Source organism: Myxocyprinus asiaticus, chromosome 24, assembly GCF_019703515.2.
Source record: "Myxocyprinus asiaticus isolate MX2 ecotype Aquarium Trade chromosome 24, UBuf_Myxa_2, whole genome shotgun sequence".
NCBI lineage: Eukaryota > Metazoa > Chordata > Actinopteri > Cypriniformes > Catostomidae > Myxocyprinus > Myxocyprinus asiaticus.
Genome location: NC_059367.1, coordinates 17,711,560 through 17,728,143, shown reverse-complemented (window position 1 = coordinate 17,728,143; position 16,584 = coordinate 17,711,560). Strand labels below are relative to the sequence as shown.

The 16,584-nt window shown below is 38.8% G+C and overlaps 1 pseudogene; it reads left to right on the top strand.

The window, feature by feature from the left end:
* LOC127415376 (nephrocystin-4-like) overlaps positions 1-16,584 on the top strand; it is a 185,080-nt pseudogene that overhangs the window by 39,886 nt on the left and 128,610 nt on the right.

The window sequence follows — 16,584 nt, the reverse complement described above, 5'->3', positions numbered from 1 at the left end:
TAAAATAACATTTTGTCCTCTTTATTGTTAGTAAGCACATTTAATACAACCTTTTAAGTCAGGTCACAAGTTGAATAATCGGTTAAGAGCTAATGATTAATCGTTGCAATAATTGCCTAATAGTCAAATAATTGTTCCAATAATCATTAGATTAATCGATTATCAAAATAATCGTTAGTTGCAGCCCTAGTTTCCACAGAGGGCAAGATTTTCAGCAGATAATAACTTAAATTTTGGTCTCTACCTCAAGCAAATCCATTGTATTGTTTCAAAAGGCTTGGAATATAGTGTGTGGCCAAATGTTTGGACTTGTTTCATGGTGCTTTTATGTCATTTTTTGAGCTTTTCAGCCCCAGTAACTCTACACTTTCATTGTATGAAAAGAACAGCTTAGATATTCTGTTAAACATATCCTATTGTACTCCATGGAATGCTCTAAAATCTTCTGTTCTGGTCTGCGTGTGTCCTTCAGTTAATTTAAACTGCAAAAGCAAAAGACTGAACAAAGAGCAAAATTTCTAAAACAAATCTCTTTTCTTTCTCTCTCCCTATTCCTGTCTCTAGATATCATCAACGGCTGTGCCCAGAGCAGCATTTATGCAGTGTGTGAGTTGGTGTGTCTGGAGTCTGTTCTCAAATCCTGAGGGCCCCGGTGAGAACGTGTGCCTCAACATGCAGGGTGGTGCTCTCCCCAACCCTTGGGGTGTCATGGTCTACTCTGCAAATACACAGCAGGTACTGATTGAACACATACAAACACAAACAGAGGAAGAATGCTAAATCACACAGTAAACCACTCCTATGCAGGCTGTTTTAGAGTCCTTATGCAATGGCTCTAATCAGAAGGTTGCAATTAATTAATGGTAGCAGACTAATTATGTAATTATACATTATGAACAGAGCGCTAAAATAAATCTGACTCTGTTGTGGCATTAGTGGCAGTGATTAAGAAGGATGACAAAAGACAAAATAAGAGCAATTAGCTCATATTACTCATGAAGACTGCATGTATGAGAGATTAGGTACCTCTTAGCTCTAAAAGCATATCCTTACAGCATGTAGATTAGGGTTGCACAGTATACCAGTACTAAAAGTATTGTGTCGCGGTACAATATCATAATTTTGAAAATTTCTGTGCCTGACCTGGATGAAAATGTGCTGCTATTCAGCACAGTTTAGCAGCTCATGCAGTATGAGGTGAAGTATAAAAGAAATCTGTTAAATATATATCTATAAATCAAATCGGGGGAGTCACGTGACGGCGTGTGAGGATCGGACGTGTGAACGACGAGCTCTGCGCACTTTGCTAGTTTTAACACTTTTACTGACATAAACCAGTGTGATTCGATACACTCTGTTCCATAACTGTTCTAGGAGGACAGTATGTCAAAGAATTTAAAGTCCTCGGGATCTGGAGACATTAAAAGACACTTACGTGCTCAAGCTGACGCCTCCGAGCAGGCCGCGAGCCTTGGAGTCGATTTAGTCGGAGAGGTGCGGGAAATGTGGCGAGAGATGCTGAACATGTCGGCAATGCTGAAGAAGGTTGTTGCTGACTTGGAGGATCTTGCTGTGATACGTCGGTTGATCACTGCCATAGAGGCGAAGTTCACTGAGGTGGTTACAAGAGTGGGGGATGTCGAGAAACAGATCAATTATCTGGAGTCATCAGAGAGGGAATTATCTGCTAATCTGCTAGTGACCAAGATGGATTTGGAGCGTGTATGGGATAAATTGGAGGACATGGAGAACCGTAGCTGACGGAATGATGTCCGTATCGTTGGAATTCCTGAGGCCGACGAGGGTCAGGATATGGTGAAATTCCTGGATGGGCTCCTTCCTAACCTGCTCGACATAAACTGGAAATCGAGCATGCTCACAGGGATCCTGCTCGGCGAGCTGTGGAGGGAGACAGGCCACGATCAATTCTGGCAAAATTTCTGAGAACATCCGATAAAGATCTTGTGTTATGCAAGGCGAGGAGTAAAGGAAGGCTTTCTTGGAAAAACCACAGCATTTTCTTTTTCCCAGACTTTGCGAATTCGACGAGAGAAACGTGATCGATTCAAGGAATGCAAGAAACATTTACATCAACGGAAGATCGCTTTTGCACTAATATTTCCGTCCAAATTGAGAATAGATGCTAAGGATGGCCGTAAAACATTCACATGCCCACAGCAAGCAATGTTCTTCATAAAGTCAGTGGAGTGAGTAAGTCATCTTGTGGTACTCATGTTGCAGCTGAGTGGACCGGCTCACTGAACATTCACTGGACTGTTCGAGGAAACTGTGCACTTTTTTTTTTGTGCTAATTCCACCTAGCGGCTGGAGTTTATTTTGTAGAGTAACACACCTTCAGGACAGTTTTATGGATGAATCTACATGTTCTGTGTACTTATTCCTCCTATTGGCTGGAGTTGGTTTTGTGGAGTATTTCTTGCAAGACATTGGAGTGATTAAGTCATTTGTTTGCACTCATGTTGCAGCTGAGTGGACCGGCTCACTGAACATCCACTTGACTGTTTGGTGAATCGACACACTCTTTGTGTTTATTCTGCCTATTGGCTGGAGTTTGTTTTATAGATTATCTTTTGCCGTGTAATTCTGTCTCACAAAATTTGTATAGAAACACCGGACTTGAGTAATCCGACGGCAAATTTGTCGCAGGGGTTCTCGTAGGCGTGCATGGACTGTTTGAGTTTAGAGGGTCAGACGCCAGTTGGCGCTGTTGTGCACGGGGTTAATGTGCACATTTTTCTTTTTTCTGTTTGTTTGGTTCTGGGGGATGTTCGGGTTTTGATGGATGCACTAATGGAATGTGGTCTTTATAATCTTGCTTTTGACACACAATAAAAAACCTTTCTTATATGCCAAAATATCAAATGTTAATATGAGTGGATTGTCTCTCTCCACGTGGAATGTTAATGGATTGGGGCACCCCGTAAAAATGCTTTCTCTTCTTAAGTGTAAGAAATATGATATATTGTTTCTTCAAGAAATGCATCTTTCCCTGCAGGAAGCTGAAAAATTTGGGAAGATATGGGGTGGGCATTTTTTCTTTAGTGCTGGCTCGAGTAAGAGCAGGGGAGTCATTTTGTTGATAAGTAAACATCTTCAATTCAAATGTCTCAAACAGTTTAAAGATAAATTAGGAAGAGTCATTATTGTTTTAGCTGAAATTCAGGGGCAAAGTCTTATTTTGGCTAATATTTATGCACCTAACGTTGATGATCAGGGCTTTTTTATAGATCTTGAAGGGATGTTGCAAGCCGCTGGCACCCCTCATGATATAATATTGTGAGGAGACTTTAATCTTTTGATGGACACTTGACCATAGTGAAGCAAAAGTGTGTAAGCCCCCTAGAGCAACATTGATGCTTCACAGGATGTGTAAAAATCTTGGTCTTACAGATATTTGGAGACTTCTGAACCCATCTGGGAGGGACTAAAAATGTATTTCATCAGTCCATAAGATTTACTCGAATCGATCCCTCATTTCATCGGTTGCTGATTGCTCAATTGGAAGCATTTTAGTCTCAGATCACGGCCTGAGGTGTTACCACATATGGAGAAAAGGAAATGATATAGTTGGCGCTTTAATGTATCCCTTTTGCAAAATCCTGAATTCCAACAAATGTTAAAGGCTGAAATCAATGTCTATATGGAGACCAACTGGTCCTCAGTATCCTCTGTGGACGTGGCTTGGGAGGCATTTAAGGCTGTTCTTAGGGGCCAGATCACACAGTATGACCCATTCACCAAAAAATCCAAAGCACAAGAACTCGTGGAATTGGAGGGGAATATTAAAAGTGCCGAGGCAAAGCTGAAGCACAGAATGTCCTCTAATGGCCTCAGAGAATTGACCGGATTGAAATACAGATATAACACTATTTTGTTGCGGAAAATGGAGTTTTGGCTATTCAGGGCAAGACAGTAATACTTTGAGTTGGGGGACAAGGCAGGAAAACTTCTGGCTAGATATATAAAACAGAGAGAGTCTTTTACTACCATTCCCTCAGTGAAATCTGCTGGTGGTGAAATATTTACCTCAGCCATTGATATTAATAATGCTTTTAAAGGATTCTGTCTTGATCTCTATAGTTCCACGTCTTCATATACTGAAGAGGATATTACTTTGTGGAACCATTAGAACTTGCTAAACTGACGACTGAGCAAAGAAATTCTCTTGATTCTGAGATAACCTTGGGGGAGTTTGGCGAGGTAATTAAGGCCTTGCCCACAGGCAAGTCTCCGGGGCCAGATGGCTTTGTCGCTCAGTTTTTTAGATCTTATGCTACAGAACTGGCTCCACTTTTGCTAGAAATTATACAGAATCATTAAAGAATGGAAAGCTTCCTCCAACCATGATGCAAGCCCGGATCAGTCTGGTTCTTAAAAAGGACAAAGATCCAAGTGAGTTTATGAGTTACCGTCCAATTTCCCTGATCCAGCTAGATGTACAAATATTGTCAAAAATTTTGGCTAAACCAATTAAGTTATGACATCTCTTATACATATAGATCAGGTGGGGTTTATTCAGGGCTGTAACTCTTCTGATAACATTAGGCGTTTCATTAATATCATGTGGTCAGTGGCGAATGATCAGACTCCAGTCTCTGCCATCTCACTTGATGCCAAAAAGGCGTTTGATATGGTAGAATGGGATTATCTTTTTAAGATTTTGGAAATGTACGGGTTCAAGAATACTTTTATTGGGTGGATTAAGTTACTTTATAGACACCCAGTAGCGGCGGTTCAAATGAATGGATTAATTTCAGATTATTTTACTCTGGATAGGGGCACTCAGCAGGGTTGCCCTCTTTCCCCCTTATTGTTCAGTCTTGCCCTGGAATCATTAGCAGCCATGATAAGAAAGGAGGAGGATTTTCCAGGGGTGATGGCGGGAGGTGTGGGGCATAAGCTTTTGGTTTACGCAGATGATATTTTATTATTTGTCTCCGACATTACTGGATCTATGCCTTGCCTCCTCAGAATTATTAATTCCTTTTCTAAATTCTTAGGATACAGAGTGAATTGGTCTAAATCCGAAGCTTTGGCTCTGACAGCGTACTGCCCGGTAACGGCTTTTCAGCCAGCCGCCTTCCAGTGGCCCAAACAGGGCATTAAGTATTTGGGTATTTTATTCCCAGCAAATTTGTGTGATTTAGTTAGTTAATTTTGACCCCTTAATAAAAAAGTTGTTTGAGCGATGTGGGCAGGTGGGCTTCATTACATTTATCTATGACTAGGAAGGTTAATGTTTTAAAATGAATTGTATCCCATAATTCAACTACCTGCTACAGTCTCTCCCTATAGATGTCCCCCTCTCTTATTTTAAGCAATTTGAAAGCATAGCAAAGTCCTTCATTTGAAATGGTAAATGTCCCAGATTACATTTCAGTAAGTTATAGGCTGATTGACAAAGGTGGGCTAGGCCTACCCAAGATTTTGTTTTATTATTATGCATTTGGTCTCAGACATTTGGCTCATTGGTCACTCCCACCTGAGAGAGCCCCTCCCTGATTCTGTATTGAACAGGAAGTTCTTGCCCCTATTTCGCCATTATAAAGCCTTTCTATCAAACTAACCGTAGAAGATAAGTTACACCCCGTTATCTCACATTTGCATTCGGTATGAACAAAAGTGTCCAGAGTGTTTATTTCAGACATTTATTTAAATGTAGCCTCGAGCATATGGCTGAACCCAAAATTATGTATTAATAAGTCCCCTTTCTTCTGGACAGAGTGGATTGTGAGGGAGGTTAATATGCTCGGTGACCTATATGTAATTGGAGTGTTGAGATCCTTTGAAAATATGGTTCAACATATTGGGATTCCCAGGTCCCAGTTCTTTAGGTATTTACAGCTGCGCCACCTGTTCTGTTCTATTTTTTGGAGTAGCATACACCCCCTAAAGTGGCAGATACTCTGGGATTGGTGATTACTGCTTTTGGAAATGAGGCATCAGTGTATTACTCCCTGCTCCCTGTCTGAGGGACGGAGCTTCGGCTTCTCAAGAGATTATGGGAGGAAGATTTAAACTTGGTATTGGAGGAGGGAGTGTGGGCTAGGTTTCTAAAAAACATAAAGTCTACATCTAGAGATGCAAAGGGGTGCCTTATGAAATTTTGGATTTTACATCGCTTCTATTGGACCTCCTCTAGATTGTATAGGCTTGGTTTTAAAGACACACCCACATGCTGGCAATGCCAATCAGAAGATGGGGACACAACCCATGATTTTTGGTGGTGTTTTAAGATCCAAGAATTTTGTTTGAGGGTTCAGAGTTTTATGTGTGACGTATTGGGCACTCAAATTTCATTTTTCCCCAGACTCTGTATATTAGGTGATGGGGCGGTCATTAATATAGGGGATAAGTATATAAAGAATTGGGTCCTGGCCAATGTTACGATTGGCAGATGGGTTATTTTTAGGGGATGGACGTCAGCTGTAGCGCCCTCATTTTGAGAGTGGTGCACGGAGATGGGTAGGGTAGCGGCATTTGAGGAGATGTCGTATTGAAGGCTGGGCAATCTGGGATTATTTGATAGGAAATGGGGCAGATATTTGGCCTTTTTGGAAGGCTCTTGGGGAGGGACAGTGGAGAGGGATCTCTAGTTTTTAATGTGTGTGTGCAACTTTATTGTTTTGAAAGTTTACTTTTTATGTGTTTTTTTTTATGTTTCTAAATATTTATGACCACTGGGGTGCATAAAATACACGTTATTTTGTATAATAAAATAATATTTTATTTGTTGAATGGAATCAATAAAAATGTTAATAATAAAAAACAAAAGTCAAGTCATTTGCAGTCTTTATATGGCAAAATATAGTTTTAAAAAGTTTAAATATGCTATTATTGTACAAACATATATGAAGAACATCAGACAACGACATCATCTTTGTTACACATGTAAGTAAACTGTGGGGAAAGTTATAGTATTTAAAGATGTACTAAGGAAAAAATTTTTCAGTAGAAATTAACAAAATACCATTAATGCCAGTAGATAAAATAAGCATTGTTCAAAACAGCATTCATACCTTACTCCAAGTCACTACGGTAAGGTTACAGAACAATGTTATATAATCAGAGCTGCCTTGTTAAATTTAGCAGGAAAATGCAGGCTTTCATCATTCGTCCTTGCGTGTTTATATCATGTCACTAAACATAGAAAAGAAGGTCTGGCGATATGCTACTTTCTTGCTCAGAAGACATTTTTTTGGGATATACATCTTAAGCCCTATTTGGACGGGATTAGTTTTCCGGACATGTCTGCAAAGTAATTGTTGTAATCTGTAACGTTTACTGTCAGTTCGCATGCAGGGTTGGGAGGGTTACTTTTGAAATGTATTCCACTACAGATTACAGAATACATGCTGTAAAATGTAATTTGTAACATATTCCATTAGATTACACCAGGTCAGTAACATATTCTAAATACTTTGGATTACTTCTTCAGCACTGGTAGATTTTTTCACTTGTTTTGACTATAAAAACTCTGCCGGTACAGTATGACAAAATACACATTTTAAAAATATGTTATCTGAAAAACCTAAATATCTTATGCAGTGTTGTTTCTAAAATAAGATAAATCAAATTGATCTTGCTTTAAGGATTTTTAGATATTTTTACAGGAAAACAATACAAAAATTATCAAAAATATGATTTTTGCCCTAATATCAAAGATCTTACTAGAAAAAAAGAAATTATGATCAAACGTGAATTTTCTTGATAAAAAAATATGATTGTGCCTGGTAACGTGCATGTAAAATGGCTAGAAATATCATTTTAGCTTAGTATAAAGCTGACAATTTACACAAGGATTATTTCTATTTCTTATGCTCCAAACTTACTTCAAACTTACTTCTCTGTCTGCTCGTATGAATGTAACACATCATAAGAAAGTGTTTCACCATTGTTCAAATGCACTTTGGATCGCATCACTTATATGTATAAATGTTTTCCATATGAAAGCACTAAATATTAAATGAAACAAATGACAATAAAATGCAAAGTAATCTCTTCAGTAATCAAAATACTTTTTGAATGTAACTGTATTCTAAATACCAATGATTTAAATTGTAACTGTAGTGGAATACAATTACTTATATTTTGTATTTTAAATACGTAATCCCGTTACATGTATTTAGTTACTCCCCAACACTGTTCGCATGGGATAAGCAATGTCTGTAGAGAAGGGCGTGTATCCGTCAGTTACACATTATCATGACAAAACGGATTACTTTTGCAGCAATAAGGTTATTGAATATTCCCATTATGGGTCATTAATGAATTGGGCGATGCATATGCTAGGCTATACTAGCTACTGCAGTATAAATCTTACCTAAAGTTGCCACAAGCCTTAATATGATAAATGGTTTGCATTGTTTTCTTGTTTTCATATTGCATCTTTGGGCTCTGCATCTCCACATGATACTACCTCACTTAAAATACATGGTTAAAAAAAAAAAAAAAAAAAAAAAGCAGCATCCAGGAGCGCCTCCACACTTAAGAGCAAAAATACCAAGGAAACCCTTTCTCACAGGAAATTGGGTAACATTTACCCTTATATAAATTTGCTCGAAATTAGTATAACCTGGAGCTATTTTTACTGGCCGTTTTATAGAAATTAAAAGATGCTATAATCTTTACTGTTGCAGGAAAGAGCAGTCTGTTAAAAGTCTAGAAACATTTGATACAACTGGTTGGCACGGGATTAAAATCACAGAGATGCTCTGGTAATTATTACATTACCCTATATCCCCAAATAAAACTAATTCCATTCGAATAGGGCTTTATAGGACTTTCTTATCAATAATTCTTGGTGACCTAGTCAAATAGGGTGACAGGGTAATCACAGGCAACCTTAAGTATACCTCAAACCATCAGATCCATCTGTGATGTGAATAAAGAAGCAATATCCCTTTGCAAGTACGGTAACTTGTAATTTTTATGTTTCAACCACAGATGTTGAATTTAAGAGATTAATTGCAAATTATTGAATCCATCGACAGTCATAGTTTCATCAGTCATCTGAGATTGATTTATTTTCTAAGGTATTAGTTTAGTATGAAAACAGATGAGCTGGTATCGTACCAAAACCAAAATATTGGTTTTGATTTAAATGGATAGTTCACCCAAAAATGAAATTCTCATTACTCACCCTCTTGCCATCCCAGATACAGTCCATCCGGAAAGTTTTCACAGCGCTTCACTTTATCCACATTTTGTTATGTTACAGCCTCTTTCCAAAATGGATTAAGTTATTTTCCTCAAAATTCTACAAACAATACCCCATAATGACAACGTGAAAGAAGTCTGTTTGAAATCTTTGCAAATTTATTAAAAATAAAAAACAAGTCACATGTACAAAAGTATTCACAGCCTTTGCTCAATACTTTGTTGAAACACCTTTGGCACCAATTACAGCCTCAAGTCTTTTTGAGTATGATGCTACAAGCTTGGCACACCTATTTTTGGGCAGTTTCTCCCATTCTTCTTTGCAGGACCTCTCAAGCTCCATCAAGTTGGATGGGGAGTGTTGGTGCACAGCCATTTTCAGATCTCTCCAGAGATGTTCAATCGGGTTCAAGTCTGGGCTCTGGCTGGGCCACTCAAGGACATTCACAGAGTTGTCCTGTAACCACTCCTTTGTTATCTTGGCTGTGTGCTTAGGGTCGTTGTCCTGTTGGATGATGAACCGTCGCCCCAGTCTGAGGTCCAGAGTGCTCTGGAGCAGATTTTCATCAAGGATGTCTCTGTACATTGCTGCATTCATCTTTCCCTCGATCCTGACTAGTCTCCCAGTTCCTGCCACTGAAAAATATTCCCACAGCATGATGCTGCCACCACCATGCTTCACTGTAGGGATGGTATTGGCCAGGTGATGAATGGTGCCTGGTTTCCTCCAGACATGACGCTTGCCATTCAGGCCAAAGAGTTCAATCTTTGTTTCATCAGACCAGAGAATTGTTTCTCATGGTCTGAGAGTCCTTCAGGTGCCTTTTAGCAAACGCCAGGCAGGCTGTCATGTGCCTTTTACTGAGGAGTGGCTTCCATCTGGCCACTCTACCATACAGGCCTGATTGGTGGAGTGCTGCAGAGATGGTTGTTCTTCTGGAAGGTTCTCCTCTCTCCACAGAGAAACGCTGGAGCCCTGTCAGAGTGATCATCGGGTTCTTGGTCACCTCTCTCACAAAGGCCCTTCTCCCCGATTGCTCAGTTTGACCGGGCGGCCAGCTCTAGGAAGAGTCCTGGTGGTTCCAAACTTCATCCATTTATGGATGATGGAGGCCACTGTGCTCACTGGGACCTTCAATGCTGCAGAAATGTTTCTGTACCCTTCCCCAGATCTGTGCCTTGATACAGTCCTGTCTCAGAGGTCTACAGACAATTCCTTGGACTTCATGACTTGGTTTGTGCTCTGACATGCTCTGTTAACTGTGGGACCTTATATAGACAGGTGTGTGCTTTCCAAATCATGTCCAATCAACTGAATTTACCACAGGTGGACTCCAATCAAGTTGTAGAAACATCTCAAGGATAATCAGTGGAAACAGGATACACCTGAGCTCAATTTTGAGTGTCATGGCAAAGGCTGTGAATACTTATGTTCATGTGATTTTATTTAATTAATTAATTATTTTTTTTTTTTTTATAAATTTGCAAAGATTTCAAACAAACTTCTTTTACGTTGTTATTATGGGGTATTGTTTGTAGAATTTTGAGGAAAATAATTAATTTAATCCATTTTGGAATAAGGCTGTAACAAAATGTGGAAAAAGTGAAGCGCTGTGAATACTTTCCGGATGCACTGTATGTATGACTTTCTTTCTTCAGCAGAACACAAAGATTTTTAGAAGAATATTTCAGCTCTGTAGCTCCTTATAATGCAAGTGAATGGTTGCCAGAACTTTGAAGCTCCAAAAATCACATAAAGGAAACACAAAAGTAAGACTTCAGTGGTTTAATCCATATCTTCAGAAACGATATGATAGGTGTGGGTGAGAAACAGATAAAAATGTAAGTCCTCTTTTTATTCTAAATATCCACTTTCACTTTCAGATGTGAACGTGAAACTAAACAGGCACCATATGTGGCTTTCAGATGTAAATGTGAAAGTGAAGATTTAGAGTAAAAAAGGATTTAAATTTTGATCTGTTTCTCACCCACATTTATCATATCACCTCTGAAGATATATATTTAACCGCTAGAGTCATATGGATTACATTTATGTTTCCTTTATGTGATTTTTGGAGCTACAAATGTCTGATCACCATTCACTTGCACTGTATGGACCTACAGAGCTGAGATATTCTTCTTAAAATCTTCATTTGTGTTCTACTAAAGAAAGTCATACTCATCTGGGATGGCTTGAGGGTGAGTAAATGATGAGAGAATTTTAATTTTTGGGTGACCTGTTCCTTTAACCTAACATACTGTTGGTTCAAACTACAATGTCTGATTCTGCTAATTTCAGCACCTACGTCAATGTCTATTCAGGACTGAACAACATTATTACATGATGTTCTTGTTAGCTGGCAATAACCCAGACATCCTATTTGTGTAAACGTCTCCCTACTGTTGTGAACATTTCCCAGTTGAGGGACAGTGAAAAAGGAAGAGCCCAACAATGTGTCCTCACTAACTACTAGAACCTTCATTACGGTTTCATTATGCTGTTATCTGTCTCCCTTATTGTACCAATGTCATATTAAAGTCAATTAAGATTAGAAAATTGTAGGCTGCAGTTCCTTTGGCTCCTTCACTATGGCAAATCTACCAGGCCCATAGTTATACTAAACTCTTAATCAGTGGCGATGAATAAGTTTAGATTGTAGGTGTGAGGTTTTCACATTCTAGAGGTCACACCGCCTGCCTGTTTAGGTTTGTGTGAAAGTCTAAAGATCAATTTCCTGAGGGTTTCATTTACATCATAACATAGGGGTTGATGGATGAAAAAAGAGATTGAAGGGGGTTGGATATTTAAAGACCTCCATTAAATAAATGTACAATATTTCCCTTTGGGAAAAACTAACCAAAAATATTGATGACTCATTGTGCACTACACAGATTTGTGTCCAGTCGATTGCTCTCTAGAATGAGAATATCCCTTTCCCTGCAACCGAGACACCTATTTGCTATTTAAAAATGAGATGAGCCCTTTGATATGTTATACCCAATCTTCTTGTTTCAATAGGAAATACATCAACACAGGAAATAAAATGCACACCAAGCAGTTTCATAGGAACTTTTATAGTTTTCTGCTTGGTTTCATTCAGTTAAAAGTTGGCAAAAACTTGGTTGAACAGTTGAGAGAAATAGTAAAAAGTTTACTAAATTACTTAAACATCTCATAAACATTTATATGTACAGTCCCTTGAAACAAAGTTTTGTAATGTTCTTACAGATATTTTCAGGGAAAAGTGTCATCAAGTTCAAGTTTTCATCTAATGTAGAAGGAGCTTTTTCCAGCATAACGTTACAAGTGAACCCCCAGGAAACGTTGCAAGCTAAGAACTTCCTTTCCGCATCTCAAGGTGAGTCAGTGTTTATTGTTGTTTTTCTGCTCCGATGTGAAACCTTTCATTTGTGCCTTATGCAGTTTTACAAGGATGTGATGTCCTAACCAGAGAGAGATAATCAAAAAGTTATCAGTGCAAGGCATGTATGTGGTATACTTCTGTATATCTACTGATACTTTTCTGGCCAATTGTCTTGCATTAGCCCCTGAAATACAATTGTAAGTTATTTTTTCCCCCAAGAATATGCCTGTACTTTTTCATCAAACAGTGCTTTGGCTGAGTGTCATACCTGTAGAAAATGCAAAACAGGTTGTTTAGCTGGCTCTGTTAAGATAGGAGTCGAATAATAAGAAGATAAAGTATTCAGAATTTCCAAAAGTTCTTAAAGGGATAGTTCACTCACAAATTAAATTCAGTATTTATTTACTCTTCAGACAAGTTTGGTTCTCTGGTTTGTGTGCAGCTGTGTTTTGTTATTTTATTATATTGCTGTGAAGGTCCTGTTGTACAAAAACCAGAGACTATTTAGCAGAGACGGATAAAATTAATGGTAGAAATTGGAATGCAGTAAAAGAGCCAATCAGCTTTTAGATACAGAAAATGGCTGCCAATCAACTTGAGAGTGTGCATTAGCTGAACCAGCCTAAACAAATAGCGTTTAAGCATGACCTTAGCTAAAGAAGCACAATGTATGATACCGTTGTTGTCAGATTTTACTGCTGATTTGAAATATGCTCTTTGATTCTTCACCAGCCTTATATAGTAGGTTTTAATGTTATTATTTATATATATATATATATATATATATATATATATATATATATATATATATATAATATACAGGTGCATCTCAAATTAGAATGTCGTGGAAAAGTTCATTTATTTCAGTAATTCAACTCAAATTGTGAAACTCGTGTATTAAATAAATTCAGTGCACACAGACTGAAGTAGTTTAAGTCTTTGGTTCTTTTAATTGTGATGATTTTGGCTCACATTTAACAAAAACCCACCAATTCACTATCTCAAAAAATTAGAATATGGTGACATGCCAATCAGTTAATCAACTCAAAACACCTGCAAAGGTTTCCTGAGCCTTCAAAATGGTCTCTCAGTTTGGTTCACTAGGCTACACAATCATGGGGAAGACTGCTGATCTGACAGTTGTCCAGAAGACAATCATTGACACCCTTCACAAGGAGGGTAAGCCACAAACATTCATTGCCAAAGAAGCTGGCTGTTCACAGAGTGCTGTATCCAAGCATGTTAACAAAGTTGAGTGGGAGGAAAAAGTGTGGAAGAAAAAGATGCACAACCAACCGAGAGAACCGCAGCCTAATGAGGATTGTCAAGCAAAATCGATTCAAGAATTTGGGTAAACTTCACAAGGAATGGACTGAGGCTGGGGTCAAGGCATCAAGAGCCACCACATACAGACGTGTCAAGGAATTTGGCTACAGTTGTTGTATTCCTCTTGTTAAGCCACTCCTGAACCACAGACAACGTCAGAAGTGTCTTACCAGGGCTAAGGAGAAGAAGAACTGGACTGTTGCCCAGTGGTCCAAAGTCCTCTTTTCAGATGAGAGCAAGTTTTGTATTACATTTGGAAACCAAGGTCCTAGAGTCTGGAGGAAGGGTGGAGAAGCTCATAGCCCAAGTTGCTTGAAGTCCAGTGTTAAGTTTCCACATTCTGTGATGATTTGGGGTGCAATGTCATCTGCTGGTGTTGATCCATTGTGTTTTTTGAAAACCAAAGTCACTGCACCCGTTTACCAAGAAATTTTGAAGCACTTCATGCTTCCTTCTGCTGACCAGCTTTTTAAAGATGCTGATTTCATTTTCCAGCAGGATTTGGCACCTGCCCACACTGCCAAAAGCACCAAAAGTTGGTTAAATGACCATGGTGTTGGTGTGCTTGACTGGCCAGCAAACTCACCAGACCTGAACCCCATAGAGAATCTATGGGGTATTGTCAAGAGGAAAATGACAAACAAGAGACCAAAAAATGCAGATTAGCTGAAGGCCACTGTCAAAGAAACCTGGGCTTCCATACCACCTCAGCAGTGCCACAAACTGATCACCTCCATGCCACGCCGAAATAAGGCAGTAATTAAAGCAAAAGGAGCCCCTACCAAGTATTGAGTACATAATACAGTAAATGAACATACTTTCCAGAAGGCCAACAATTCACTAAAAATGTATTTTTTTTTTTTTATTTTTTTTATTGGTCTTATGATGTATTCTAATATTTTGAGATAGTGAATTGGTGGGTTTTTGTTAAATGTGAGCCAAAATCATCACAATTAAAAGAACCAAAGACTTAAACTACTTCAGTCTGTGTGCATTGAATTTATTTAATACACGAGATTCAACTCAAATTGTGAAATACTGAAATAAATGAACTTTTCCACGACATTCTAATTTATTGAGATGCACCTGTGTGTGTAATATATATATATATTAGAATAATAGTAAAGTCATCAAAACTATGGAATAACATAAATGGAACTATGGGAATTATGTTGTGACTAAACAAAATCCAAAATACATCAAAACTGTGTTATATTTGAGCATCTTCAAAGTAGTCACCCTTTGCCTAGATTTTGCAGAAATGTACTCTTGACATTTTCTCAACCAACTTCTTGAGGTATCACCCTGGGATGCTTTTTAAACATTATTGAAGGAGTTCCCATCTATATGCTGGGCACTTATTGGGTGCTTTTCTTTATTATTTGGTCCAAGTCATCAATTTCAAAAACTTTTTTTTTTTTTTAATAAAATTCTAGTTTTATAATGAAATAAATTAATATGGTGGCACAATGACATTTGTCTACAAAACTAATTTCAAACATTTAAGCCTTCAGATCAAAAGATTTTTTAGATCGTGAGAAACATTTCAGTCAAGTGTTTCAAAACTTTTGACTGGTAGTGTATATACAGTGCATCTGGAAAGTATTCACAGCACTTCACTTTTTTCACATTTTGTTATGTTACAGCCTTATTCCAAAATGGATTAAATTAATTATTTTCCTCAAAATTCTACAAACAATACCCCATAATGACAACATGAAAGAAGTTTCTTTGAAATCTTTGCAAATGTATTAAAAATAAAAAATGAAAAAAATCACATGTACATAAGTATTCACAGCCTTTGCCATGACAATCAAAATTGAGCTCAGGTGCATCCTGTTTCCACTGATCATCCTTGATGTTTCTACAACTTGATTGGAGCCCACCTGTGGTAAATTCAGTTGATTGGACATGATTTGGAAAGGCACACACCTGTTTATATAAGGTCCCACAGTTAACAGTGCATGTCAGAGCACAAACCAAGCCATGAAGTCCAAGGAATTGTCTGTAGACCTCCGAGACAGGATTGTATCGAGGCACAAATCTGGGGAAGGGTACAGAAAAATTTCTGCAGCATTGAAGGTCCCAATGAGCACAGTGGCATCCATCATCTGTAAATGGAAGAAGTTTGGAACCACCAGGACCCTTACTAGAGCTGGCTGCCTGGCCAAACTGAGCAATTGGGGGTGAAGGGCCTTAGTCAGGGAGGTGACCAAGAACCCGATGGTCACTCTGACAGAGCTCCAGCGTTTCTCTATGGAGAGAGGAGAACCTTCCAGAAGAACAACCATCTCTGCAGCACTCCATCAATCAGGCCTGTATGGTAGAGTGGCCAGATGGAAGCCACTCCTCAGTAAAAGGCACATGACAGCCTGCCTGGAGTTTGCCAAAAGGCACCTGAAGGACTCTCAGACCATGAGAAACAAAGATTGAACTCTTTGGCCTGAATGGCAAGTGTCATGTCTGGAGGAAACCAGGCACCGCTCATTACCTGGCCAATACCATACCTACAGTGAAGCATGGTGGTGGCAGCATCATGCTGTGGGAATGTTTTTCAGCGGCAGGAACTGGGAGACTAGTCCGGATCGAGGGAAAGATGAATGCAGCAACGTACAGTGACCTCCTTGATGAAAACCTGCTCCAGAGCGCTCTGGACCTCAGACTGGGGCAAAGGTTCATCTTCCAACAGGACACCGATCCTAAGCACACAGCC